Below are 27,025 nucleotides of genomic sequence, written 5' to 3'. Positions count from 1 at the left end.
GCAGTCCGCCTTCATCAAAATAAAGATCTTTGTTCAACATTTATACTCCCCAGGCAATCACTTCAAGCATTAACAGTGCTTATGCTTTGCTATTTAACTAACCGGTGCATAACAGCTCCATTAAGATCAATCATTCATAGAAAAAAATCCACATAGTTTTTTTTATAATGCGAGTATGTTTACCATATGCAAATTGAACCCAGATAGTATATGTACAGAATTATGTGTAAGAGAGTTCAGCCTCATCAGTATTTGAGCTGTACTCCACGCACATTTCCACTGCCCAGCACACAAGTACTAGTGCGTTATGCTGTTACACTCTGATAACAAATGTCAGCACAGCCTTATCACTCTCCTCTGTCACCCCCTTCCCCTTAATTTTAACTCATTGATAATACTATAAAAGGTGTATAAAATCATTATTCACACAATAAACCTACATGTGATTACTCTGTAACTTTACACTAAATGCTATAGAAACTTTGTCTGTTCAGTCCAATTAAAATACATACTGTACTTATAATAAAAACATAATAAATGTCCCACATCATTTTGTGAAAATTACACTTGATGCACAGCTAACAACTTTCCAGACGTTTAAACCACAGCCTGTGGCAGTTATAGCGACAGATATGTTTCTCAGAGAATTCCCATTGTCTGGAACAGGCTCCCATTCCATATGAAGCTGCATTCCTCCCTATCCTTAGTAACTTGGACCTATGAATGGGTAATCAGAAATTCACTCCGGTCTGGCTGCTGTGTCTCTGAAGGTTAGAGGCAGCTAGTAAATCATTTTTATATTTTTCTTGTTTATATTTTTAACATGGGAAGGAAATTTTACTCATTTGTATTTTTAGTGTATTATATTACTTGTTAATGATATTAATGGTGTTGTTAATGATGCTTTTACTTAGTCTTTTATGATTGGATAGAGACACTATTTAAAGAAGGATGATGCTTTAAGTGTAGATATCTGATGAAGTCCTATGCTTTGGATGAAAACTCGGTGATAACTGTTAAGCATTAGTAAAGTTTGTGGAAGTTAAGTGCAAAGTCCATGTTTTCATTTTAATTTTTTTCTTATACTCTTTAATTTCCAAGTGCCCTGTCGTTTTGATGTTTTATTTAGAAGGTTATATAAAGGATCAGAAGCAAGAATTAAAGTTAGAGGGCTCCTCTCGGATAAGATGTTCTTCGTGTTTCACTGTTGCAGTCATCACACTTAGGTAATCTGCCTGCAGGTAGCCCTCAGTCGGCCGAATACCAGAGTCTTGGGATTTGTGCATCGGATGCTGTCGCTTCTTCCATGACGTCAGGTCATCAGGGGTATAAAACAGGCAGCCGACGCCATTACACCAGTCTTTCTTGCCGAGAAGGAGCCCGAAGCAGAAGCAATTTGCAAGTGCCGGTCGGCCGCTACCTGAAATTTTCAAGTTCCAAACCTGAAGTCTTCTAAAGCTAAGTACCTCGTTGGGGATGCTTTTTTCTTGTTCTAACCAATGTCAGAAAAAGTTAACCAATTGTCTCTCCTGTGGAAAGCAAATACCTCATAGAGATTTTCATTCTTACTGCATCACCTGTTTAGGCCCAGACCACGACGTCCTTCGCTGTCTGTTTTGTGCCTTAATGCCCAAACCGTCCGTCGTCGGGCTATTTTTGTCGCTAAATTCTTTCACTGTCGTTCTCTGTATTCCAAAATGGCTTCGATAAGCCATCCAACTACTGATCTTCCGAAAAAGCGTAAAGATAAAGACAGAGACAGACTGCATAGGTCCAAAACTGCCGATGATGCTTCCGTTAAGCTAGTCGCCAGTCTGCCAGTACTCAGTGAGACGCCTTTGCAGCCCCTGATGCCCGCTTCTCCAGATTCACAGGCCTCTGCTGAGACCCATTCTGAGTCCAGTATGCCGCGAGATGTTTCTTCGACTATGGAACCTACAGATGTCTCTACCTTGGATGGGTCCGGTGCCGCTGTGCAGGCACCGGCTTCTGAGGGTGTATTCCGACCTACCGATGTTTGCATTAAACCGGCAACTTCATTTTAAGCTAAAACTACAGTGTTTCTCAGGCCCAGAGTACGCACTATGCCTAGAAAACCGATGACCGAAGCACATGCTCAAGCTCCCATGCCACAAAAACAAATGCTTAGAATGGCTGAAGACCTTATCACCCTAATTAGGGGAAGCCAGCCATCCCCTACTAAGAGACAAAGTTTAGAGTTTCTTTCTGATTCTACAGACTAGGAGTCCGATGACTCTGACCCTTCTGATTACCAGGACATACCCTTATCAACCTTTGAGGATTCAGATGCTGAGGAATCCATTCCCTTTGCCTCCCCTCCAGAGGATTTTTCTTTTGGTGAAACCTTACATACTTTAAGACAGCATTTCCGTTGGGAATGTCAGGACTATCCTCAGTCCAAAAAGAGACTCAGGGAATTTTTAGAGTTGTCTCAACACAGACCTCTAGCTATACCCCCTGTCCTAGATGTAGATGATGTCTTCATGGAATCCACTCTTACTCCAGACACTTTACCACCGGCCCCTAGAAAACCTGACAGGTGCTACAGAGTACTTGATTCTCACAAATTTCTCTTTAAGAATCCTACTGCGGATCCAGAGACCATTTCCCAGGGACGTAAAGGTATTAAGGCTATTACAGCCAAAAACCCTACTCCTTCAGACAGGGATTCCAGAGCTTTAGATAGATGGTGTAAGAAGTTATATACCTCTGCAACTCTTGCCATCAGGGCATTGAATTGCCAGTTTCACATGTTGAAGTACCAGCAACATATTATGGAACTTATTAAAAATGGTGTTACTACCAGACTATTCAGAAAATAAAGATTTACAAAAGTTAATGCATTCTGCAAATCAAGTTAGTAAGCATACTTTGCAATGTGGCTTTGATGCCCTAGAAGCCTCTTGCAGGGCTGCAGTCACTGGGTCTGTACTGAGAAGGCATGCTTGGCTGAAGGAACAAATCTTGCCAGACCATGTCAAATCAAAATTACTAGACGCTCCTTTAAATTAGGGCCATTTGTTTGGCACCAAAGCAGAAGTGGTTCTTAAAAAGATGGAAGAAAAAGCTAAATCTATGCAAACTGTTAAAGAATTCTTACAAGTGCGGCCACCTAGATTCAGTAGGCATTGGCCTTCTAAAAACTGGTCCTTTCCAGACCCTTCCAGGCCTTCTCAGTCCAAAAACAGGAGAACCAGACCACCAAGACTACAGTCTCAGGGTATGCAGAGATCTAAACAATCAAGTGTTCCCACCTCAGAAACAGGGGGTGGTAAGCCACCCCCTTATGGAAAAAGTTCACAGTGACTTTTCAATTATCCTTCCCAGCCCTGCCCAACTACTTGTGCCCCTAGGAGGACAACTTGCCCTTCATGCCAAAAACTGCATGTCCATTACTCAGGACCGATATTCTAAACATTGTATCCCAGGGGTACAGATTCTACTTCCATTCACTGCCAACCCCAAGCAGGTTTCCAGACCTTCCTCCAAACCAGTGGGCAAAGGCTCAAAAGCAAGTACTTTCCCTGCTCAATATCAGGGCTATTCAACCTGTTCCACTACAACAAAGGGGACAGGGTTTCTACTCCAGACTGTTCCTGGTGCCCAGAAAAGAAGGCTCTTGGCACCCTATCCTGGATCTATCAATTCTCAACGCTTTTCTGGTGGTCCCAAAATTCAAAATGCTTACCCTGCAACAGCTTCTCTCTATGCTAACCAAGGATACCTGGTTAATCACCCTAGACTTAAAAGAAGCTTATCTTCACATCCCCATAAGGGAGTCTTGCAGGAAATATCTAAGCTTCAGGGCAGGTTCTCTGCACTTCCCTTTGGCTTATCTACTGCGCCCAGAGTATTCACAAAGTGCCTGGCTCCAGCCATTGCATACTGCAGGCAGAGAAATGTCCAAATTTTTCCATACTTGGACGATTGCCTGATTCATGCGGACAGTCAGGAATTGCTACTTCAGCACCTGGCATTTGTAAAAAGACTCTTATCTTCATTGGGGTACACCATCAACAAAAAGAAATCACAACTGCTGCCCAGTCAAAAAATTGTATTCCTGGGAGCAAACTTGAACACAACTTCCCAGATGGCATTTCTCACTCCAGATAAACAGGTCTATTTGAACAACTACTTCAAACAAATGGCCACCAAAACCCAGCTATCTGCAAGGAAAATACTGCAAGTCCTAGGGTTCATGGCCTCATGCATTCTGCTAATTCCATATGCAAGACTGCATATGAGGAAACTTCAGTGGTACTTAAATAGTCTTTGGTGCCAACATTCTAAGGACCTGGAAACAGTCATTCCTATCATACCTTGTCTAAGGACAGAGTTCCTTTGGTGGGCAGAAGCATGCAACCACAACAAGGGACTGCCTTTCACTCAACCCCTCGCCGTCCAAATCCTGACTACAGATGCAGCAGACTATGCATGGGGGCCTCACATGACAGGCAAATGCATTCAGGGCAAGTGGAGCCCAGGACAAATCCTCCTGCACATCAGTCAGAAAGAGATGTTAGCTGTACAGTATGCTTTGACAGCCTTCAAATACCTAATCCTTCCAGGACAGCTGCTGATAAAAACAGACAACACCACAGTTATGTGGTACATAAACAAGCAGGGGGGAACCCATTCTTGCCCACCCTGCAGGTTAGCCATGGCCCTGTGGAACACGGCCTTGAGCAACCAAGTGCATATACAAGCTCACTTCCTGCCAGGCAAACATAATTCACTGGCAGACAACTTAAGCAGAAATCTCCTGGACCCACACGTGGAAATCAGAGCCCAACACCATCAACCTTCTAATCCAGAGGTGGGGACACCAGAGGTGGACCTCTTTGCCTCCCCCGAGAACCACCAGTTGAGCAAATTTTGCACCTGGAACCCTCGCAGCAGGGCCTGGAGGGTGGATGTCTTATCCTTCAAATGGGAAACCTTTCAATTTATGCTTTTCCACCTCTGCCTCTCCTCTCAAAGGTACTACTCAAGATCAGACAGGTCAGCCCAAGGGCAATTCTTATTGCCCCAGACTGGCCATGCCAGCACTGGTATCCACTCTTACTCAGTCTGACAACAGTGCCACCCTGGCACCTTCATAGGTTGGTACTGGGCTATCTGCCCGAAGGCATATATTAGCCCAGCCACGTTGTGCGGTATTCACTCCCCTTTAGTAGTTCCCTAGACCCTTGTACTAGCAGCTAGTACCCTTGGCCCCTATCTAGTAGTGCTGTTGGTGTGATCCCCGGTGTGAACTTTCTGTTACCCATCCACTCATTAGGGTTCCTCTTGAAGAGTGATAGTGAGGGGCTCTGTCTTATGTAGATCAGGACCCTGTTCCATAGTAAGGGAAGTCTCTGCGAAGGGAATCTATCCCTCCAGCATGTTCTATTCATTGTTGTGTTGAGGTTTATATCCCTAGAGCGTATAGCTTGAGTAGATTTGGTTTTGCTAAGTTGGAGCATGTTCAACAATTCTGGTTTGGACATGGCCTGTACGTTAGACAGAGATTGCCTCTGAGAAGGCAATATGCAACAGAGAACAGTCTTAGCTTTTTCAATCGTGCTGCATAGGGCAACTGTTTGAGGCCAGTAATCCTCTTGCTTAGGTACCTCTGTGGTCTCTCCAGCTGGTGGAGATGTCTAGTCAGGCACATTCCAATTGGTGCATTTTACTCAATAATGGGTCTGATGAGGGAAGAGTAGAGGGGCACCATTACATCCTTAGATCTTGATGCAAACCCTTTCATGATCAGATGGGTCACATAGAAGGATTTTCTAACCACTTTGGCAACATGGTTATTAAAGGAAAGCTGACTATCTACTTGGGTCCCTAGATCCCTTATTTCTTTTTCAGATTTCAGGGGATTACCTCCTATGTTGTAGTTTGCGGGTACTCTGTTTTTTCCAAAGGGGATTACTACGCATTTTTTTGCATTTAGATTGAGACCATGGCTTTGACACCATGCATCAGTCTCATTTAGGCCCTTCTGGAGGATCTCCATGTCGGCCGGAGACTCTATTATAGCACCCAGTTTGCAGTCGTCTGCAAACTTAGTCAGCCAGAGCCCTTCCGTGCTTGCATGTACTTCTGAGAAGTATATGCCAAACAGGAGGGGCCCCAGGACAGAGCCCCGAGGCACACCACTCATTACTAGTCTGGATTCGGACATAGATCCCGCTACTCTTACTTTATGGTATCTGTCTGAGAGCCAGTTTGCGATCCATCTTGTGACGTAAGGGTTTATACCCAGGCTAGTGAGCTTATCGATAATACCTGAATGGGGAATGGTGTCAAATGCTTTAGCAAGGTCAAGGTAAGCCACAACTGCCTCATGTATACAGACAACCCTCTCCTCTTACCTCTAGACACAAACACTTGTGAGAGATGCAAATACACAGCCAGACTGGAGGCTAAGCGCTCTCAACCCAAGACTGTCACAAACAGTCAAGAGGATAAGGGATACACTTGCATCACACCACCTGTCACACATGAATCTACAAAACAAGCACCGGCAAAACATACGCCATCATCATCAGACACCTTCCCTGCTGTGTCAGCAGGAGGGACAGATTTTGCATCCACAGCTGCAAACCCTAAACCTAGCAGCCTGGCTTATCCCCTAAATACTCCATCAGCAACCCTCAGCAAACAGGTGCTGGATGTCATTCTTGAGGCCAGAAGGCCTAGTACTAGGAAAGCCTATGCTGAAAAGTGGAAAACATATTGTTCTTGGAATCAGTCTCAAGAAAAAGACACAGCTGTGCCCTCCTTACCTCAAATCCTTGATTACTTAGCAGAGCTACTCCACAGAGGCCTGTCCTTCTCCTTCATTAAGACTCATGCCTCTGCCATCTCAGCTCATTATAATACTGAGCCACCTCTATTCTCTCACCCTCTCATCGAACAGTTCCTGAGAGAGGCTAATAACTAATAGGAGAGCACCCACCCTTGCCTGGGTCCTTAACTTTGTACTGGAAAAGCTCACGCTTCCTCATTTTGAACCTGTGGCTTCAGCAGAGTTAAAGTTCCTTTCTTGGAAAACAGCCTTGTTTTTAGGCATAACCTTAGCTAGAAGAGTGTCTGAGTTACAGGCACTAATAGCTGTGGAACCCTTCATCATTTTCCATGCTGACAGGGTCTCCCTCAGGACTAAAACATCCTTTATGCCTATGGTGGTCTCCAGTGTGGCTCTAAACCAAGCCATCCACTTGCCAACCTTCTTCCCTAATCCTCAAAATAAAGGGGAAAGGATCCTGCCCTCCTTGGACATGCACAGACAGCTCCGGTTCTACCTTTAAAGGACTAAACCTTTCAGAATGTCTGGCCAGCTGCTAGTCAACTTTGCTACAGGGGCAGATGGCAAGGCCATTTCAAAGCAAACCATTTCCAAATGTGTGGCACACTGCAGTCATTTCTGCTACAAGCACCATGGAAAACCTACCCCACAGGGGATCAGAACACATTCCACTAGGGCTACTTCCACCTCTACAGTATTTCTCAGGGGAGTCCCTACGAGGGATGTTCTGGAAGCTGCAACCTGGAGTTCTGTACACACCTTCACCAAGCATTACCACTTACCTTTTTTTTCTAAATCCAGAGCTGGATTTGCTACAGCAGTCTTACAGGGCCTGCTAGCCAGCCCTAACTCCTCTTGACTGTCTCCACCCTTCCTCAGCTTTGGGAATCAACCCGTGTGTGATGACTGCAACTGTGAAACATGAAGAACATAGTACAGTTATGTACACTTACCATAAATTGAGATGTTCCAAGTGTATTCACTGTTGCAGTCCTGGTTTCCCTCCCTCCAGACCCCTGTTTTCTCTCTCCTTTCTACCTATCCTCTATATGGCCATTTTTTTATGGCAGTGGTATTTACTTTTTACTGGTGGTGTTCCACACCATATACTAGCTTCCTTTTTTGGGGGGCTCCTGACATCTGGGCAAGAAAAACTTATGTAATGGCGTCGGCTGCCTGTTTTATACCCCTGATGACCTGACATCATGGAAGAAGTGACAGCATCCGACGCAGAAATCCAAGACTCTGGTATTCGGGCCGACTGAGGGCTACCTGCAGGCAGATAACCCAAGTGTGATGACTGCAACAGTGAATACACTCGAACATATACATTTATGGTAAGTGTACACAACTGTACTTTCTGTTTGAACAAATAAACTAGGCAGGGGGCTCCTCTTTCCTTTTTGTTATTTGCTTTCCTCTGGTATATAGCAAATGTTGGAAGTGTGATGGAAAAGAAAGAGGTAACTGGGAACACATGTTTTGGGAGTATAATGAGTTGGCGGATTTTAATAATTCCCTGCAGAATACTCCGTCAGAAATGTTGGGTAAGCAAATGCCTGTAACTAAGGAAACGATTCTTTTGAGTTGGGGCGTAGGATCTGAGTTGTCCAAACATAGTAAGGCCTCATTAATTTTAATCATGTTGGCTGCCAAAAAGCAATTGCTAGAAAGTGAAAATCAAATTCTAAACCAACTGTATTTGAAGAACTGGATATTATAAAAGAGTGAAAATAACTGGAAGAGGGATGTTTAGAAAAGGTAAGGAGCAAAATTATATAGAAATAAGTGGAAATTGAGGGGAAAATACATGCAGAATAATGTTCAGGAATAGGAGTGAGGTTTAAGTTAAGGCTGGAATTCTGCAATTTTTGCAATGTTGGACTAATGAAAGAAAAGATATGTGATGTTTCATGTATGTAAATAGAAAAGAAAAGTTAATATGTTTTTTTCTTTTCTGTTAATGTATGATTGCCTGTGTCTTAAGGATGCAGCTGCTGGTGAGGCCCTTTTATACCACCAGCCCTAGTCCTTCTGAGATCCAAGACTTCCTTGAGGTACCTTCTTTGGTGGCAGTCATGCCTGTAGACCAAGTTACATCCCACTGCACCAAATGCCCTTGTATGGCATTCAGACCAAACATTCCAATATGGATACTTGTACCTTGCATACACAACTGAGATGAGATCTAGTTCTTTTAATGCCAAGTCTCAAAATGTGTCAACTCATTCAATGATGCTTAACAGCTACCACTATCCTTTGTCAAAAAAAAAAAGGTCTTGTTTTCTTGCAAGGCAAGTCCAAGCTGACAGCTTGCCCTTTATGAACATAATGCAGTACTTACCACACACATTCTTGTAACATTTTGCATAAAATGCTTATTTAACAAGCTGGTAATTTCACTTCCAGACAAAAGAATTGTAAATTCATCATCATGTATTCCTGGTGTCTTGTCAAAATAGTATCCATATGGTCATTTAGTTTCTCACCAACTAAGTTACTTCGGGTTGCTTTATCCATGAACTCCTCCAATTTACAGTTATTCTTTTGAATCTCAACTAGAATTGTCAATTCTGCAGTATCACTGGCATCAAAAATACCCCAGATCTCTTTGAACATGTCAGTATCCATCTCCCCATCTACCATGTGGTTAGTTAATACATCTAGGTTTTCTACAGTTCTGGATCTTGTTACTTCATTTTTCACTTTCTTTACTTTTATTGTATTTAGTATGTAGATAGGAAGGAAGCTACCTCTTATTCAATATTTTATTTAATTCTGTGATCAAAACTACTCTGTTTACTTAAGTTGATTATGGAATTAACTTGAAGACTGCTTTCTGAAGTATGCAAGATCCCTTGTAAATTGCCTTTTATGGCACCGTGGTGTCTTATTAACACAGGAGACCTGTTTAACGTTAGTAGTTAATTGTTGAAACACAGGTGCCCAGTAGGAAGATAGCTGGAATAGAGAAGCTGAACCATGACAAAGTAAAATATTTTTTAATACAAAATGGTGAGCGCTTTCGCAGTGGTAACAATTGCTTCATCAGACAGTTCATTCAAACAGCAACAGCACTTAAAATACTTTAATTCATTACAAGAACAACCAATCCTACCACTAAAAGTTAATTCAGCACTCAGCAATCAATTAATTACTATGGTTACATTTTGCCCTTAGTTAATTGCTGAAGTCAGAAAAACTGTTTAAAAACCACATGCACAAAATGTAAAGACAAGAACGTGGATAAATATAAATAAAATACATAAAAAGTCAATGAATAAATACATATACTCATGTTCCCCATTTAGTAACTACTTATGTGCATAGATATAAGCATAAAAATATATATAAAAGTATAAGCAATGCACACTCGACAACTTAATGAATACATATATTCTGCCTAATAAATGCACATGTTGTCAACCTAGTAAATACATATACTTTAATACATACATCTCAACAAATGCTTGTCTTTAATGATATCTATGCTAGAAGCAGCTCAAGAAACACTGTCATATTGACCCAAAGCCCTGCATGTGTTTATGTAGTCTTCTCTTGTTAAAATAGTATTATTATTTTTTATTTTATTTTAACCTTCTAGATTTTAGCACTGGCTTCAGTGGAACATTATCATTCAAACCCAAACCTCTATGTGCTCCTAAACACAAAATCCATTTTACTTCCATATTTTCAGTAGTATTGACTATGTCCCCCATCCTATTGCTGACATTCTGAATGTGTAAAACCTGAAACAAAAATATATGGTCGTCCCCCTTATCCAATGTATGCTTAGCCAAAGCACTATACAGTTGCCCTTTTCTAGTGCAGTAAGGTGATCCCTTATCCGTTCCCTAAGGTGACTGTTAGTTTTGCCAACATAGAAATGGAAACATGTTGTGCAGTGAGCTACATACACTACATTCTTAGTATTGCAATCAGCAGAATTCCTTAGCTCCCATAGGCGCCCTGTTTCAGGATGCTTAAACAACCTTTATTCATCTATATAAATGCACTGTGTACATTTTCCACATCTATGGGTACCATTCACTGTGCTATCCATCAGAGCAGGTGTCCTTGGATAGCAAAGCTGCTGTTTCAGATTTTTCTTATTTCTAAATGCAAAATGTGGTTGTCCACCCACTATGTTGGTAGTATCCTCATCTACTAACAACATATGCCAATTTTGTCGTATGATGGTTTCAAACCTTTTCACATCCCTTGTATATGGTAAAACCATCGGAATGTATGGTAATACACTATTCCTAATACCTGCCCTGTCACTACCTACTCCATCAGATTAGTAGGACGTAGCTTTACCTTTCCTTTCTTTGTGTACATTATGGTACACCATATCAATTTCATGTTCTCTATACCCACTATTAATGAGACCCGTTCTTAGCTTAGTTAACTTATTTCTATACACTTCCTCTTGACAACATAGGTGAGATGTTCTCATTGCCTGACCTCCAATTATGTTAGGAAAAATCTAAGGGTTATGCATACTGTTTCTGCATAGAAAAAATGGTCTGTAACATCGTTTCCTATGTATTCATCGCAAATTTTAAAAAGTCACTAGTAGTATTTAGGTATGCATACAGGGATTTAAGTTGTTCACCCTTACCTTTCCAAAAAATAAAAAAAATCAACAAAACGCCTATAAAAGGCTATTTGGGGATTACCTAATAGATGTTCATATTCCCAGTTAACCATAACCAGGTTTGCATATGTGTTGGCACAGCTTGTGCCCATGGCAACCCCTGACAACTGCTTATAGCATATGCCATTGAACATAAATATGTTGTGCTCTAGTACCAATTCTAGTAACATCCAGAGGAAGTCTATTAGAGAACTTTTCCAGCCTTGTCAACACTGATTTCACCATGCTTATCTCCTGGTTATTGGGTATACCTGTAAATAAAGACACTACATCTAGTGTGGCCTTCATCCCCATATCTGCTGTTCCCATTTGCTTTACTGCCCCATAAAGGTCCACTAAAAACTGTTCTGTGTCTTTCAAGACATATGCATATTCATTGAGTGCTGTCTTCAGTAGACCAAAAGCTTATATTTTATTATTTATTTCTTTACTGGCATAGTACACTGATCTTCATGGACTATATTCAGACTCGGCCCGAGTGGGGAAGAAAGTTCCAAAAAGAGCAACAGTATACTAGAACAGTATATCAACACAAAAGTCATACGATGTAATTCATAATGTACATCATGTATCATGAAGAAGAGAGTTATACAAAAGCACTATCATCCTGTAAATTTTGAAAAAAAAAAAGTGTGCACTAAAAAAGCCATGAAATTTCATACAGAAATCAATAACAAAATAGTTATACATTCACTCATATGTATTTGTAAATTATAAAATTTCCCATATGCTAACCTGCATTACATCAGTCTGTCTCACATGATCCAGTCTGTCCACTTCGAAATGAAGAGCTGGTCACTGTAAGGTAAATCAGTTTGGCATCATTTGCTTTCTCAAAACCCAAGCTCCTTCTCTAACACCCATAATATCCACTGATTGCCTATATTCACTAGATTTTGCCACAACTTTCAAGATGCAAATCTCCTTGGTTGCAGGCATGTAGCCAGATGTTTACATTTTGTACTCAGCCATAATGTTGATCCCTCTCCACCCACTTGTCTTATTAAAGAGTATACCCATCTCTTAAAATGCTACCCCTAGACATATAGGAAGGAGACCCTTTATTTTCAACTGTTACCATTTATACCCATAACAAGCTGTTTTAGTGGTATATTCCTTTTACACAAGTATATTACTGTAAATATTCATTCACACAGTTCTAAACATTCTGTGCTTTTTGACTGCTGAAGTTTTCAAGAGACACTCAGAAAAAATATACTCCTTTGAGTAGACTGAGTATGCTCTGGAAAGTCTCCCATATCATTCCCCTGCATAAAGGAGGTACCTCAAATGAACTTTCTATTTTCCGTCCTATAGCCTTACTATCACCTCTATCTAAAATTATGCAACGCTGTATACACCAACAACTTTTACACCATCTTTTACAAAATACCCTACTTGCTGACTCCCAACATGGTTTCCGACCTTTCCATAGCACCTCCACTGCACTCCTCTCCTTCACAGATACCATCAACAAAAATCGCAATAACAACCTGTTTTCCTCTTCTTTATTTCTTGACCTCTCTAAAGCCTTCGATATGGTTAACCATCAACTTTTACTTAACACTCTGACATCTTTCTCACTTGACTCTTCAGCTCTTCACTGGTTCAACCCTTATTGGAAAGATAGGAAACAAGCTGTCCTTTGGGACAGCCATCTATCCTCTCAGCTCCCAATCACTATCGGTGTCCCTCAAGGATCCATCTTAGGTCCCCTTCTCTTCTCCATATTTATAAACAACCTGTCTACTTCACTCCCAACATCCACTTGTATTCAGTATGCAGATGATTCAACTATCGTCTGTTCTGCTGCATCTCCAGCTGTACTTCATTCTTCAACCTAAAAAATCTTTTCAGCAGCTGAAAAATGGTTCCAAAATATCTGTCTCCTCCTCAATCCCAAAAAACCAAATTATTACTCTTCTCCCCAACCCCTAAGTCTGTCCCTCTTTCCTTTTCTACCGTGTCTAACAATGGCACTATCATATCACCTGATTCTTCTACTAAACTTCTAGGCTTTACAATTGATAATCAACTTAACTTTGATTACCACATTGACCTAACCATCAAAACAGTTAATAAAAAGATAGGTGCCCTCTATAGACTCAAGCCCTTTCTTACTCCTACCACCAGGGTGTCCCTTGCCCAAACTCATCTCATCTCTACGTTATTGTATGCCTCTCCATCTCTTATAAACCTGTCAAAATCTAACCTTCAAAAACTTGCCACAGCCTATCATAGCATTGCCAGGTTTGCCTCAGGCTCCCCATTTCGAACCCATCATTGTGTTAATCTCAAAATGCTCGGTTGGCTAGAGCTACAAAATCTTATTCTCCTACATCAACTAGTTATTACCTTTAAAATACTCCATTACCCTACCAATACACCCATACTTAATAACCTTATTGCCCCTTACAAGAATCTTAGTTCACTTAGATCAGCTAACAAACTACTAGTTGCGACTCTCAAATCTCACAATAAAGCTGGTGACTCCTTGTTCACAAATGTTGTTGGCTCACACTGGAATAAACTTCCCATAGAACTGACCACTCTAGGATCAGCAAAACTTTTCAAGAAACAACTAAGGAACTATTTCAAATCTCACTGGCTTTGTCCTTGCTCTAATCCTGACTGACCTCAGCATCTTACTCTCCTTACAGTTCTTTACTCTACTCCTCTACTTGTCACTATCACTAGTGCTACCCCCCTCTGTAGCTCTCCTTGAAATTCACTTCCATTTTAATTTTCATTAACACCTTCTGCTCTTTCTGCTTGATATATTACTACAACCAGTCATACATCCTTTCCATTTAAACCTATATCTTGCTACATATGGAACTACTCTGTTTCTTAAAAATAGTGCCCTAGCACTAAAAGTGTTATCATTATTGTAAATACTGTATATATTTCTATTGACTTAGGGGTGAGTCACTATTTTCTCTCCTTCAACATTAGTATGATTGCATGGTTAAGATTATAGAACTAGGAATCCTCACTGTTTTGATTATATTCTGTTGTATTTGCTTCTATACTATTACTAAGCTATTTAGCTCTCTTACATGCCTATAATATTGTATCCTACTGTGCTTTTTTTATGTACCTTGTTATGTTATGTTTGTATATAGTGGAGCTTTTCTCCTCGGGCCTCTGCTGAAAATGGACATATATCCAGCCAGACTAGCCCGGTCAACAAATGTAAAATAAAAATAAAAGTAAAAATGCCTATCTACACCCTTGTTTGAGCACTCTACACTTTGTTGAAGCAATCATTTCAATTGTCTTTCTTTTTGTTGCTAAAATGTTAGCTGGATAGTTTCTTAGTTTATCGATTGTAGTATATCTTATTTTTTGGTTGTTTTTTTAATTTCCCCTTTAACTGTATTCAGACTTTTGTAGGCCACAGCTGTTTCTACACTACTTTTTCTCTTTGTTGGTTAGTAAGCACACTGTTTAAAGGTGTTCGCTAGCTTTTCTGAGTAAAAGTCTTGTGATTTATTTCACTTTTTTACTATTAGGATTTTAGAATTAAGGTTTAGGGCTTAGTGTTTTCACTATGTAGTACAACGGTTCAGTACACTGTGTTTCAGGGATACTTTTGTAAAACTTGCTTATAACTTCTCTTTGACAAGTTTTGTTTTTTGGTGGTATGCATAAGGCCTCAGGATTTTGAATGTGTGGTGCGTGGTGAGCATAAGATCCCCCTTCAGGCCACATGTGATCTGTGGCTGTGTGTCATTTGCCTGTGAGTGAATCACTTAAGGGATGATTGCAAAATCTGCAAGAACTTCTGTCAAAAAAAATTGCAAGAGTGTACACACAAACTGATCTGTAAATGTCTTTTGCCTGTTTAAGGAAAAATCAATCAGACAAAGAAGATAGGAAGAAAGAGAGAAGAGATTACAAGCAAGTACAAAGTTGAGAGACTCTGAGAGACCCACCTCCCTTAAGTAGGTAAGATTAAGGTTACTTTGGCCAGTACAATTAAGCATACTGTAGAAGACCACCCACGCTTCTCCAACAGGAGTTTCCCAGATTGAGGTGTTTATTATTGCTGAGTCTGCTCCCTGGAGAAGACTTGATTCCTTCTGTAGGAGAAGCTGATTTCTTGGTATATGAAATCTTGTCCTTCATCAGCAATTTCTTTGAGGTCAGTATTGTCAGTATGAAACCCCTATATGCATATGGGTTGGGACCAGATGTTGAAAGCTTTGCTCAATATCTGAGTTAGGCTTGGTGCCCTGTTTTCTTCCTCTGTATCTAGAGTGGCTAGAGAAGAACCTGTCTCTTTTACTTCATATGTGCCTTCTCTGGGCCTGATGTCAGCAGTGGAAATGTTGGAGATTGCATTTTTCCATGTCAGTGTTGATCACCCTGCTTCCTGTGACATATTCCCCTAGGTATTGGTGGTCTTGACAATGACTCCTGCATCAAGAGGCAGTGGACACAGAGGTATCTGAGTCAGTGGCTTAGCCTCCTTTGTGTCATTCTCAATGTCATTATCAACAACATTTAAATCTTTGGTACCAAAGCCATCTCAGTCCTAGCCATGGCTTTAGTACCAAGTATTGTTGGAGCCATGTAATTTGTGCCAACTATACATGGTTTGGCTTAGGTCTTGGTGCAGACAGAGTTAATACAGATAGCATCAGTGCTGGCAATGAGCATTTGAAGAAGATTTCAAAGCAACCTTCTCGGTTGATAGACATTGGTGTGGGGTCTGCTACTTCAGATCCACCTTGTGAGACCTTTCACTTTGGAATCTTGTGACCATCATATGTCTCCTTGAAAGAGGCAAGAGATGGTTCCAAAAGGCCTTTGTTGATTCCACTCGTCTGGATGCCAGAGGCAGCACCTTGATATTCCACTAAACTCCTCTACCCTGGACGCCTGCCCTTTTCCAGTAACTAGAATTGCATGAATAACTTATGGTTCTGCAAGTCCTAGCAACATATAAAAACTCTCATGGCCATGGGAGCTCCTACAACAGATGCCACCCTAGAGGTGAACTGTCAAATCAGGGGTTTCTTGGCTGTTCTGCTTGGAATAAACAACACCGTAGGATTTACCCAGCTGTCCTACTCTGAAGGGAGTTGGTGGTTGTTCATTTCTGCATCAAGAAGCATGGCTGGTAACAAAAGTTAGACAATTTAAGATTTTTGCTTGGAAATGTTTACATATATATTTTTATACCCCAAGTAGACTCCAAATAATTTTTCCTCAGGTAGACAGCAAATGTTGGAGGTGTGATGGGGAAGAAAGAGGTACTTGGGAACATATTTTCTGGGAGTGCAGTGGGTTGGTGAACTTTAAGAATTCCCTGTGGGATGCATTGTCGAAGGTGCTGGGTGGGTAGATTGGTGTGACGAGGGAGATATTTTTTCTGACCTGTGATACAGAATCGGAATTATCTAGACATGGTAAGGACTTGATGTGTCTTATTATGGTGGCAGTCAAAAAGGCAATTACTGGAAAATGTGAATCAGAATCTAAACCAACTATATTAGAAGTAGTGAATATAGTAACAGAGATAAAACAACTGGAATTGAGATCTTTAGAAAAAGATTGGAACAAACTACATAGCAAAAATGGGAATTGTGGGAAGGTATGGTAAGATTTTAACTGTACTTTCTCTTCTGCCTGGTGTATTGTGAATAATCATTTTCCTCAAACTCTCTTTTTTCTCCAATTTTTAATACCTCTTCCACACTTTTGTTAGAATCAACTCTTTCTGCTGGTCTGATTGCATCTGTACCTAATACAGGTCTTGGCTGCTTTTTCATGGCTAGGTTTGGAGCATGCATATGATGTGCCCTTTCAGTTAACAAATCCTGCTGTGAATATCGGTCCAGATACTTATTTGTGCTTTCATCAAATTAATATATTTGTTCCTTTCAGTTTCTCAGGCGCATGGTACAGCAGAAAGTCTCAGATTTTCTCTGCGTGCTCTGTCCTCTAACTCGACAATTTTTTGAAACAGCTCTTCTTTAGCAGTCTCATTCTCAGACAACCTTTCTTCATTGTGACCTCTGTTTGTTACAGATGTTCATTGTGTAATACTGCTGCAGTCATCACACTTGGGTTATCCTGCCGTCAGGCGGGCCCGCAGTCGGCCGAATCCCAAAGTCTTGGTCCGGCGTCGGTTGTCGTAGCTTCTTCCCTGACGTCAGTGCGACAGGGGTATAAAAGAAGCAGCCGACACCATTTTCTTCAGTCTTTCTTGCCGTGTGGTGCCCGAAGCAGAAGCAGTTCGAAAGTGCCGGTCGGCCAGCTCCTGAGATTTTCGAATTGAATTTCGGCCCGAAGTCTTCTCTAAAGCTAAGTACCCCATTGGAGAAACTTTTCTTGCCTCAGACCGATGTCAGACAAAGTTAATAATTGCATTTCTTGTGGGAAGCAAATACCTCATAAGGATTTTCATTCTTATTGTATTCCTTGCCTAGGCCCAGAACACGACGTCTCTGGTTGTCGGTTTTGTGCTAGGTTCAACAAACATACAGTCAAGCGTTGGGCAGATTTCACCCGACATTATTTTGGCAGAAAATTTAATTATAGCATGTCGTCAGAGCAACCGACATCAGCAATGATTAAAAAATGCAAGGATAAGGACAGGCAACCAAGGCCAAGCCCAGATACCAAGGCCTCAGCAAGGCCTGCCGCCGGTTCTCCTGTTTTCAGCGAGGCGCCTACGCAGCCCCTGACTACCGCAGATTTAGAAATTCTGACGGCCTCCCAGACCGAATCAGCTGGGCCTCAGGAGCCGGTTCCATCTCACCCCTTGGACGCCAACCCTGACGGTGATCCAGAGATTTTGGACAGGCCTTCGGTTTCTGAAGGTGTCTTCAAACCGACAACTATCTCTATTAAGTCATATGCTAAACGTAAGGCCCCTTTAAAAGTTAGGAAACCGGGTCCACATTCCCCCCCACAGGCCCCTATGCCTAAAAAACAGATGCTTAAGATGGCTGAGGATTTAATTACCCTTATCAGGGGTTCACAACCCCCTCCTGACAAAAGGCCTAGACTGGAGGAAGATTATCCTTCCTCTGACCAAGCATCCATTTCCTCAGCTAACTCTGAGGACCAGGATTATTCCTTCCCTCCTTATGAAGACTCAGATGCTGAAGAGTCCATTCCCTCTGTCCCCCCCCCCCCCAAAGACTACTCTTTTGGGGAAACTTTACACACCATGAGGGAACACTTCCACTGGGAAGGCCAAGATTACTCTGACTCTAAGAAAAGACTCCGTGAGTTTCTTCTTCTCCCACAGCATAGACCCCTTGCAATTCCTCCAGTTACATTTTGGATGATGTTTACACCGAATCTAGTCTAAACCCAGATTCCTTATCTCCTGCACCAGCTAAACCAGACAGATACTATCGAGTTCCTGATTCTCATAAGTTTCTATATAAAAGCCCTGCTGCAGACCCCAGAACCATTTCCCAGGGTCCCAAAGGGGTTAAGGCCTCTACTGCTAAGAATCCACTACCTTCTGAAAGAGATTCCAGAGCATTAGAAAGATGGGGGAAGAAAGTGTATACAGTTGCCACTTTGGCCATAAGGGTCTTAAACTGCCAATTCCACATGCTAAAATAACAGCAGTACTTGATTACACAGTTAAAGCAGAAAATGATCCCTCAGACAGATCAACCTGATTTCAAAGAGATGCAGGATTTGCTGCATGCAGCAGAACAGGTGGGAAAGCATACCTTACAGTGGGGTTTTGATTCATTGGAAGCTTCATGTAGAGCAGCTGTCACAGGATCCGTAATACGTAGACATGCTTGGCTAAAAGAGCAAGCCTTACCAGAACATGTCAAAGCAAAGTTATTTGATGCTCCATTGCAGAAAGATGTGTTATTTGGTGTCAAAGCAGAGGAAGTTTTAAAGAAAATGGAAGAAAAGGCAAAATCTATGCAGACAGTTAAAGATTTTTTACAGGTACAACCTCCCCGTTTCAGCAGAAACTGGCCATCAAAAAGCTGGTCCTTTCCTGCATCAGACAGACCCCAAAGGGGTAGGTACAGACGCCCAAGGGGCAGAGGCCAGCCACGAGGTTCTTTCAGGCCTAGACAATGGCACACAGCAACTCAGAGAGGTGGAGACGAAAGATCTCAACCCTTCAGGAAACAAACACAATGACTTCCCTTTTCGCCTGCCAAGCAAAATTGCTCTGGCAGCACCTTTGGGAGGAAAACTGGCTCTATTTCCACAAAATTGGCGCATCATAACAAAGGACAAATGGGTTCTGGATATTATTCCCCGAGGCTACAGATTTCATTTTCACACTTTACCACGGATGAGAGGCATGCCAAATCTGCCTCCAAACCAATGGGCAGAGGCACAAACGCAAATTTCAGCTCTCATGGATATGAAAGCAATTCAGAGGGTACCTACAAAGGAGCAAGGTCAAGGTTTTTACTCAAGACTATTTCTAGTACCAAGAAAGGACAAAGCCTGGAGACCCATTTTAGACCTCTCAATTCTAAACACTTACCTGGAGGTACCCAAATTCAAAATGCTCACACTACAGCAGCCTCTTCCCATGCTGGGCAATGAGTCTTGGCTGGTAACGTTGGACCTCAAAGAGGCATACCTGCATGTCCCTGTCAGACAAGATTGCAGAAGATACCTCAGATTTTTGACAGGTACAACGCATTATCAATTCTCTGCATTGCCCTTTGGCTTATCTACTGCGCCCAGAGTATTTACGAAATGCCTGGCATCAGTAATTACATACTGCAGACAACGAGGAATACAAATTTATCCATACATGGATGACTGCCTGATCCAAGTGGACAGCAAGGCCATTCTATTACAGCATCTGGCATTTGTAACAAAGCTGCTAAGTTGTCTAGGGTACACAGTAAACAAAAAGAAGTCAAAGCTAATACCCTCACAAGACATAATATTCCTGGGTGCCACCTTAAATACAACGGCCCAGATGGCTTATCTCATGCCAGACAAGCAAAAACAACTGACTCAATACTTCAAAAAGATGGCAACTTTTACCCAGCTCACTGCAAGGAAAATCCTGCAGGCATTGGGGTTCATGGCATCCTGCATTCAACTAATTCCACATGCAAAGCTGCATATGAGGAAATTACAATGGTACCTGAAAAGTGTATGGACTCAACATAGGCACAGCCTCGAAACAAGTATACCTCTCATTCCCTGCCTTCAAAAAGAGTTCCTATGGTGGGCTCAAGCATGTCAAATAAACAAGGGTCTTCCTTTTGTCTTACCTCCAGCAAACCAAACTATGACAACAGATTCTTCAGACTACGCCTGGGGAGCACACATGGCAGGGCAATGCATACAGGGCAAATGGTCTGCAAAACAAATGCATCTACACATTAACCAAAAGGAGATGCTAGCTGTGCAAAATGCACTGACAGCCTTCTAGGACCTCTTGATCCAGGACAACTACTAATAAGGACAGACGACACCACAGTTATGTGGTACATAAACAAACAGGGAGGAACACACTCCTACCCTTTATGCAGACAGGCAATGACCTTGTGGAACACAGTTGACTTTCCAAGTACAACTGCAAGCACAATTCCTGCCAGGAAAGGAAAACATATTGGCAGACGAATTAAGCAGAAATTTGGCAGATCCTCACGAGTGGACTACACCCACAAGTATTTTCAATGATAACTCTAAAGTGGAGACGCCCAGACATAGATATGTTTGCCTCCCCCAACAATTGCCAACTACAGAAATTTTGCACAAGGAATTATCATTTCCTAGCCTGGAAAGTGAACGCCCTATCATTCAGTTGGACAGCATTGACAGTCTATGCCTTCCCACCACTACCTCTCTTGACCAAGGTATTACTGAAAGTCAGATCAGAGAGACCTCAAATGATCCTCATTGCTCCGGACTGGCCATGTCAGCACTGGTACCCATTACTAAGGACCTTGACTCACAGCCCTCCATGGATCTTACCTCAATTCCCACTTCTGTTGACTCAGCAAAACTCTCAGACCCTTCACAGTCAGCTCAGGACTTTAAATTTAGCTGCATGGAGAATACCTTGAATTATCAATCAACACTTCTCTCAAAGGATGTCCTGAATGTCATTTTGGAGGCCAGGAGGCCCAGCACCAGAAAAACTTACTCAGACAAATGGAAAAGATTTTGTGCATGGAACCAGGCTAAAGGCCAAAATCCTTGGATAGCAAACATTCCTCAAATACTGCAATACTTAACTGAGATGCTACACAAAGGTCTTTCTTTCTCATCCATTAAGATCCATGCTTCAGCCATTTCAGCTCAATATAATATGGACCCTCCCATATTCTCACACCCTTTACTAAGGCAGTTTCTCAGAGGGGCTAAGAATATAAGACCCCCCCCCCCGGAAACCCCCAACACCAGCTTGGGACCTCAACTTCGTTTTTAGAAAAATTAACACTGCCTCCTTTCGAACCAGCCTTCTCAGCAGAACTACAGTACTTGTCATGGAAAACAGCTCTGTTGCTGGCTATCACCTCAGCACTCAGGGTCTCAGAACTACAGGCACTTATGGCAGTGGAACCTTTCATCATTTTCCATCAGGACAGAGTCTCTTTACGAACTAACCCTACCTTTATGCCAAAGGTAGTATCCAGTGTGGCTTTGAATCAGACCATTCATTTACCCACCTTTTATCCAAACCCCCAGAATAAAGGAGAAAGACTCCTTCACTCTTTGGACATTCACAGACAGCTACGTTACTATTTGGATAAGACAAAGACCTTCAGAAAAACTGACCAACTCTTTGTATCCTATGCTGCAGGTTCACAAGGAAAGGCTGTTTCAAAACAGACCATCTCCAAATGGGTAGCACATTGTATCCGTTTTTGCTACTCGCACCATAGGAAAGCAATGCCTGTTAATATTAGGTCCCATTCTACCAGGACTACAGCAACCTCAGCAGCCTTTCTCAGGGGGGTTCCAACCAAGGACATTCTGGAGGCAGCTACTTGGAGTTCTGTGCACACCTTTACCAAGCACTACCACCTCCACCTTCCATTATACTCAAAAACCAGAGCTGGTTTTGCCACTGCAGTTCTGCAGGGCATCGTAGCTTCACCTAATCCAGTTTAGTACCAGCCACCCATCCATAGCTTTGGGATTCAACCCAAGTGTGATGGCTGCAGCAGTATTACATGATGAACATAGTACAGTTTTGTACCTACCATAAATGTAGATGTTCGAGTGTATATACTGCTGCAGTCCAGGTTACCCTCCCACCATCCCCTCTATATACCAGCATGTTAGTTATAACTCTATGTATATCAATCTAATGGATGTATGCCTATATGATGTATTTGCTAACAGCTAGTACTTTTGTTTATCTACTAAGGTATTTTGCATACTTATTTGTATTGCCTTCCTAGTTGGGGGCACCTGACATCTGGGGAAAGAAAAACTGAAGAAAATGGCGTCGGCTGCCTCTTTTATACCCCTGTCGCACTGACGTCAGGGAAGAAGCGACGACAACCAATGCCGGACCAAGACTTTGGGATTCGGCCGACTGCGGGACCACCTGATGGCAGGATAACCCAAGTGTGATGACTGCAGCAGTATATACACTCGAACATCTACATTTATGGTAGGTACAAAACTGTACTTTTTATCAGGTCATCTGAATAGCAGTTTAAAGCATTTTCCATTTTATTCCAGCCTCTTCTTAGAGTTGATATCATCCTTCAGTGTTTAATTATTTAAATCAGCTTTGAGCATATTTGACTTTTTTTTCTATAAACTACTGGGATGCATCTCTTTTACCAAAGCTGGATCTTTTACTGATTTTTCCTGAACAGCTAGCTGCAGGATTCTTCGCAGTCAATGTTTTCTCACTACCTTTACTAGTTGGTTTTCTTTTAAGATTTTTGTGTTTTTCTTTGCTGGTGTCCAGATAGTGTTCTAACTAGCCAGTAACTGAATTTTACTAAAACAGGCAGGATTACTGGCACTTATCCATCAGTTTCTTTTTTCACACTGGGGCAGCTGAAATTAAGCTGTTGATCAGTGAACAGCCACCTTGGAAAGCCTTAAGCAGTTATGTTTGATAACTTTAGAGTGCAAAAACTATTACACAGAAAGTAGAAAGTGTTGTAGGCAAACTTAGGAAGCCTATGACAAAAACAAAATAATAATAATCAAAGAGTTTATAGTGGTATTAGAGATATTTCAGAAGTTTTTTTTAAATTTGAATAAATCAGAGGACTGGAGACACCAAGAAAGGGCACAAATCAGAATATTAATGAAAGACGTTATTATGCCAAGGTTAGAGGAAGATGAGGCTCAGCAGTTAATAGCTATGTTAGAAAGAAATGAGATAAGCACATTGATATGTAATCAGTCAACAGGAAAACCACCAGGAACAGCCTGTATTCCTGTGGAATTATGTGGCAAGAAAGTGATAAAGATATGGAAGGTTTTTGTTTAACAGTATTATAAAGGTGAAGGCAGTATCTGTGTCTTGGAAGAAAGCTGTGGTGACTGTCTTACCTAAAGAAAGTCCCTTAAGATCCAACTTCATAAATACCTATTGCAGTTTTAAACCATGATTATAACATTTGTCTATATTAGCTAGGCTAATGGTAAAGGTGTTGCCAGAACAGATAGATATGTATCAAAGTGGTTTTATGGAGAGGAGGCAAACATTTGACAACAGTACTGCTACAATAATGATCCAGGGGGAAGCAGAATGCAAAAAAAAGGGTGCGATTTGTTGTCATGAAACATTTCGAGTCTTCTCAGGATGTAAAATAAATGAAGATAATAACAAATAGTGTAGCAGTCAACAATGAAGCCATACATGAATGGGTCCAGCAATAGCCAGACTTAAGGAGATATGATAAGATGAAATATTTAGGTGTATGGATTAAAATGGATTCTGCTGTGGCAGCCAAGGATAAGTGGGAAGTGACTAAAATGGTAACGCAAAAGCTGAGAAGCTGAAAGGTCTTTATTATGAATGTGGATTGTGCGATGCAAAGTGAAAACGTTTTTAGTCCCTTTAGTCTTGCATATGGGTCAGGGTTATTTTTATCAACCAGAGAAAGGTTTTTGGATATTAATAAAGAGTTTAAAGAATTTATTTTTGAGGGGAAAGAGGGCAAGAGTTAAGTGAGCTAGGTAGATTCTGCCAGTAAATATTTAGTGATGTTCTTCGTGTTTCACTGTTGTAGTCATCACATTCGGGTTATCTGCTTGCAGGTAGCCCTCAGTCGGCCTGATTATCAAAGTCTTGGATCCTGCGTCGGTTGCTGTCTCATCTTCCATGACGTCAGGTAGGGGTATAAAGCATGCAGCCGATACCATTACATCAGTCTTTCTTGCCGTGTGGTGCTCGAAGTAGAAGCAGTTCACAAGTGCCGGTCGGCCAACTCCTGAAATTTTAGTTTTCGAGTTTCAGATCCTAAGTCTTCAACTAAGCTACCCCATTGGGGAATCTTTTTCTTGCTCTAAACCGATGTTAGTAAAAGTTAACAATTGTATTTCTTGTGGAAAACAAATACTTCATAAAGATTTTCATTCATACTGCATTCCTTGCCTAGGCTCAGACCGCAACGTAACTCGCTGTCGGTTTTGTGCCTTATTCAAACCTCGTACTATTCATCATCTGTTCATTTTCGCATCTAAATATTTTGGTACTTAGTTCAGTTATCCACAAATGGCGTCTGTAAGCCACCCGACTACCGACATTCCGAAAAAACACAAAGATAAAGACGGAGACAAACCGCATAGTCCAAAGCTGCCAACGAAGCTAGTCGCCAGTTCGCCGGTACTCAGTGAGGCACTTTCGCAGCCCCTGATACCCGCTACTTCAGATTCGCAGGCCTCTACTGAGACCCATTCGGAGTCCGGTATGCCATGAGATGCTTCTTCGACTGTGGAACCTGTGGATGTCTCTACCTTGGATGGGTCCGGAGCCACTGTGCAGGCACCGGCTTCTAAGGGTGTATTCAGGCCTACTGACTTGCATATTAAACCAATGCCATCTTCTTCTTCAAGGCCTAAAACTCAATCCATGCCCAGAAAACCTACGCCCAGACTGCATGGTCAGGCCCCTATGCCTAAAAAGAAATAAGAATGGATGAGGACCTTATTACTCTAATCAGGGGTAGCCACCCTTCTTCCTCTAAGAGACCTAGAACTGATTTTCTTTCTGATTCTTCTGATCAGGATTCTGAAATTTCTGTTTTTTCTGATGACCAGGATTTGCCCTTATCTACCTATGAGGATTCTGATGCAGAGGACTCCATTCCCTCTGCTTCCCCTCCAAAGGATTTCTCTTTTGGTGAAACCTTGCATACTCTTAGGGAGCATTTCCGCTGGGAAAGCCAGGATTACTCTGACTCCAAAAAGAGGCTTAGGGAATTCTTACTCCTGACTCAACACAGGCCTTTAGCTATCCCTCCTGTACTGGACATTGTAGATGATGTCTTCTTGGAATCTAGCCTGGCCCCTGATACCTTACCTCCTGCTCCCAGAAAACCTGATAGGTATTACAGGGTACCTGACTCTCACAAGTTCCTCTTTAAAAATCCTACTGCGGGCATTAAGGCCACTGCTGCCAAAAATCCTACCCCCTCTGATAGAGATTCCAGGGTGCTGGATAGATGGGGTAAGAAGGTATACACTTCTGCAACGTTAGCCATTAGGGCCTTAAACTGCCAGTTTCATATGTTGAAGTATCAACAGCATATTATTGGATTACTTAAACAGAAAATTATGTTGATTCCTGACTGTGCTGAAAGTAAAGAATTACAGGATATAATGCATTCTGCTGAACAAGTGGGAAAACGTACTTTGCAATGTGGTTTTGATTCGTTAGAGGCATCTTGCAGGGCTGCTGTCACTGGGTCTTTACTTAGGAGGCATGCTTGGCTTAAGGAGCAATCTTTGCCAGATCATGTTAAAGCTAAATTACTGGATGCTCCCTTAAACCATGACCACCTGTTTGGCAACAGAGCAGAAGTACTACTTAAAAAGATGGAGGAAAAAGCTAAATCTGTGCAAACTGTTAAAGATTTCCTGCAGGCATAGCCTCTCAGATTTAGTAGGCATTGGCCCTCTAAGAATTGGTCCTTTTCTGCCTCTTCCAGGCCTTCTCAGTCCAAACCCAGAACCAGCAGAACACCCAGGCTCCAGCACCAGGGTGCTCACAGGACTAAGCAGTGGGGAGCTCCCACTTCCAAAGCAGGGAGTAGTAAGACTCCTCCCTATGGTAAATTGTCTCAATGACTTAACTTTAAACCTTCCAAGACCTGCTCAACTGACTATTCCTTTAGGGGGAAAGATCGCCCTGCATGCAAAAGATTTGGGAACTCATTACCCAGGACAAATGGGTTCTAAATATAGTTTCCCAAGGATACAGATTCCACTTCCACTCCTTACCAATCCCAAACGGTTGGCTAGACCTACCCCCAAATCAGTGGGCAGAGGCTCAAAAGCAGGTTCTCTCTCTTTTAAGCATCAAGGCTATTCAACCTGTCCCACAAGAAGAATGGGGGCAAGGTTTTTACTCAAGACTTTTCCTGGTACCC

At 41.9% G+C, this 27,025-nt stretch overlaps 1 protein-coding gene across 2 annotated transcripts in view; it reads left to right on the top strand.

The window, feature by feature from the left end:
• Positions 1–27,025, top strand: part of LRRC41 (leucine rich repeat containing 41) — a 600,929-nt gene that overhangs the window by 387,944 nt on the left and 185,960 nt on the right. The gene's annotated exons all lie outside the window — the stretch shown is intronic.

The sequence above is a fragment of the Protopterus annectens genome, chromosome 10.part0, assembly GCF_019279795.1.
Source record: "Protopterus annectens isolate FY-2018-M chromosome 10.part0, PAN1.0, whole genome shotgun sequence".
NCBI lineage: Eukaryota > Metazoa > Chordata > Ceratodontiformes > Protopteridae > Protopterus > Protopterus annectens.
The sequence above is the reverse complement of the archived record's forward strand: the minus strand, read 5'-3'. Positions and strand labels throughout refer to the sequence as shown.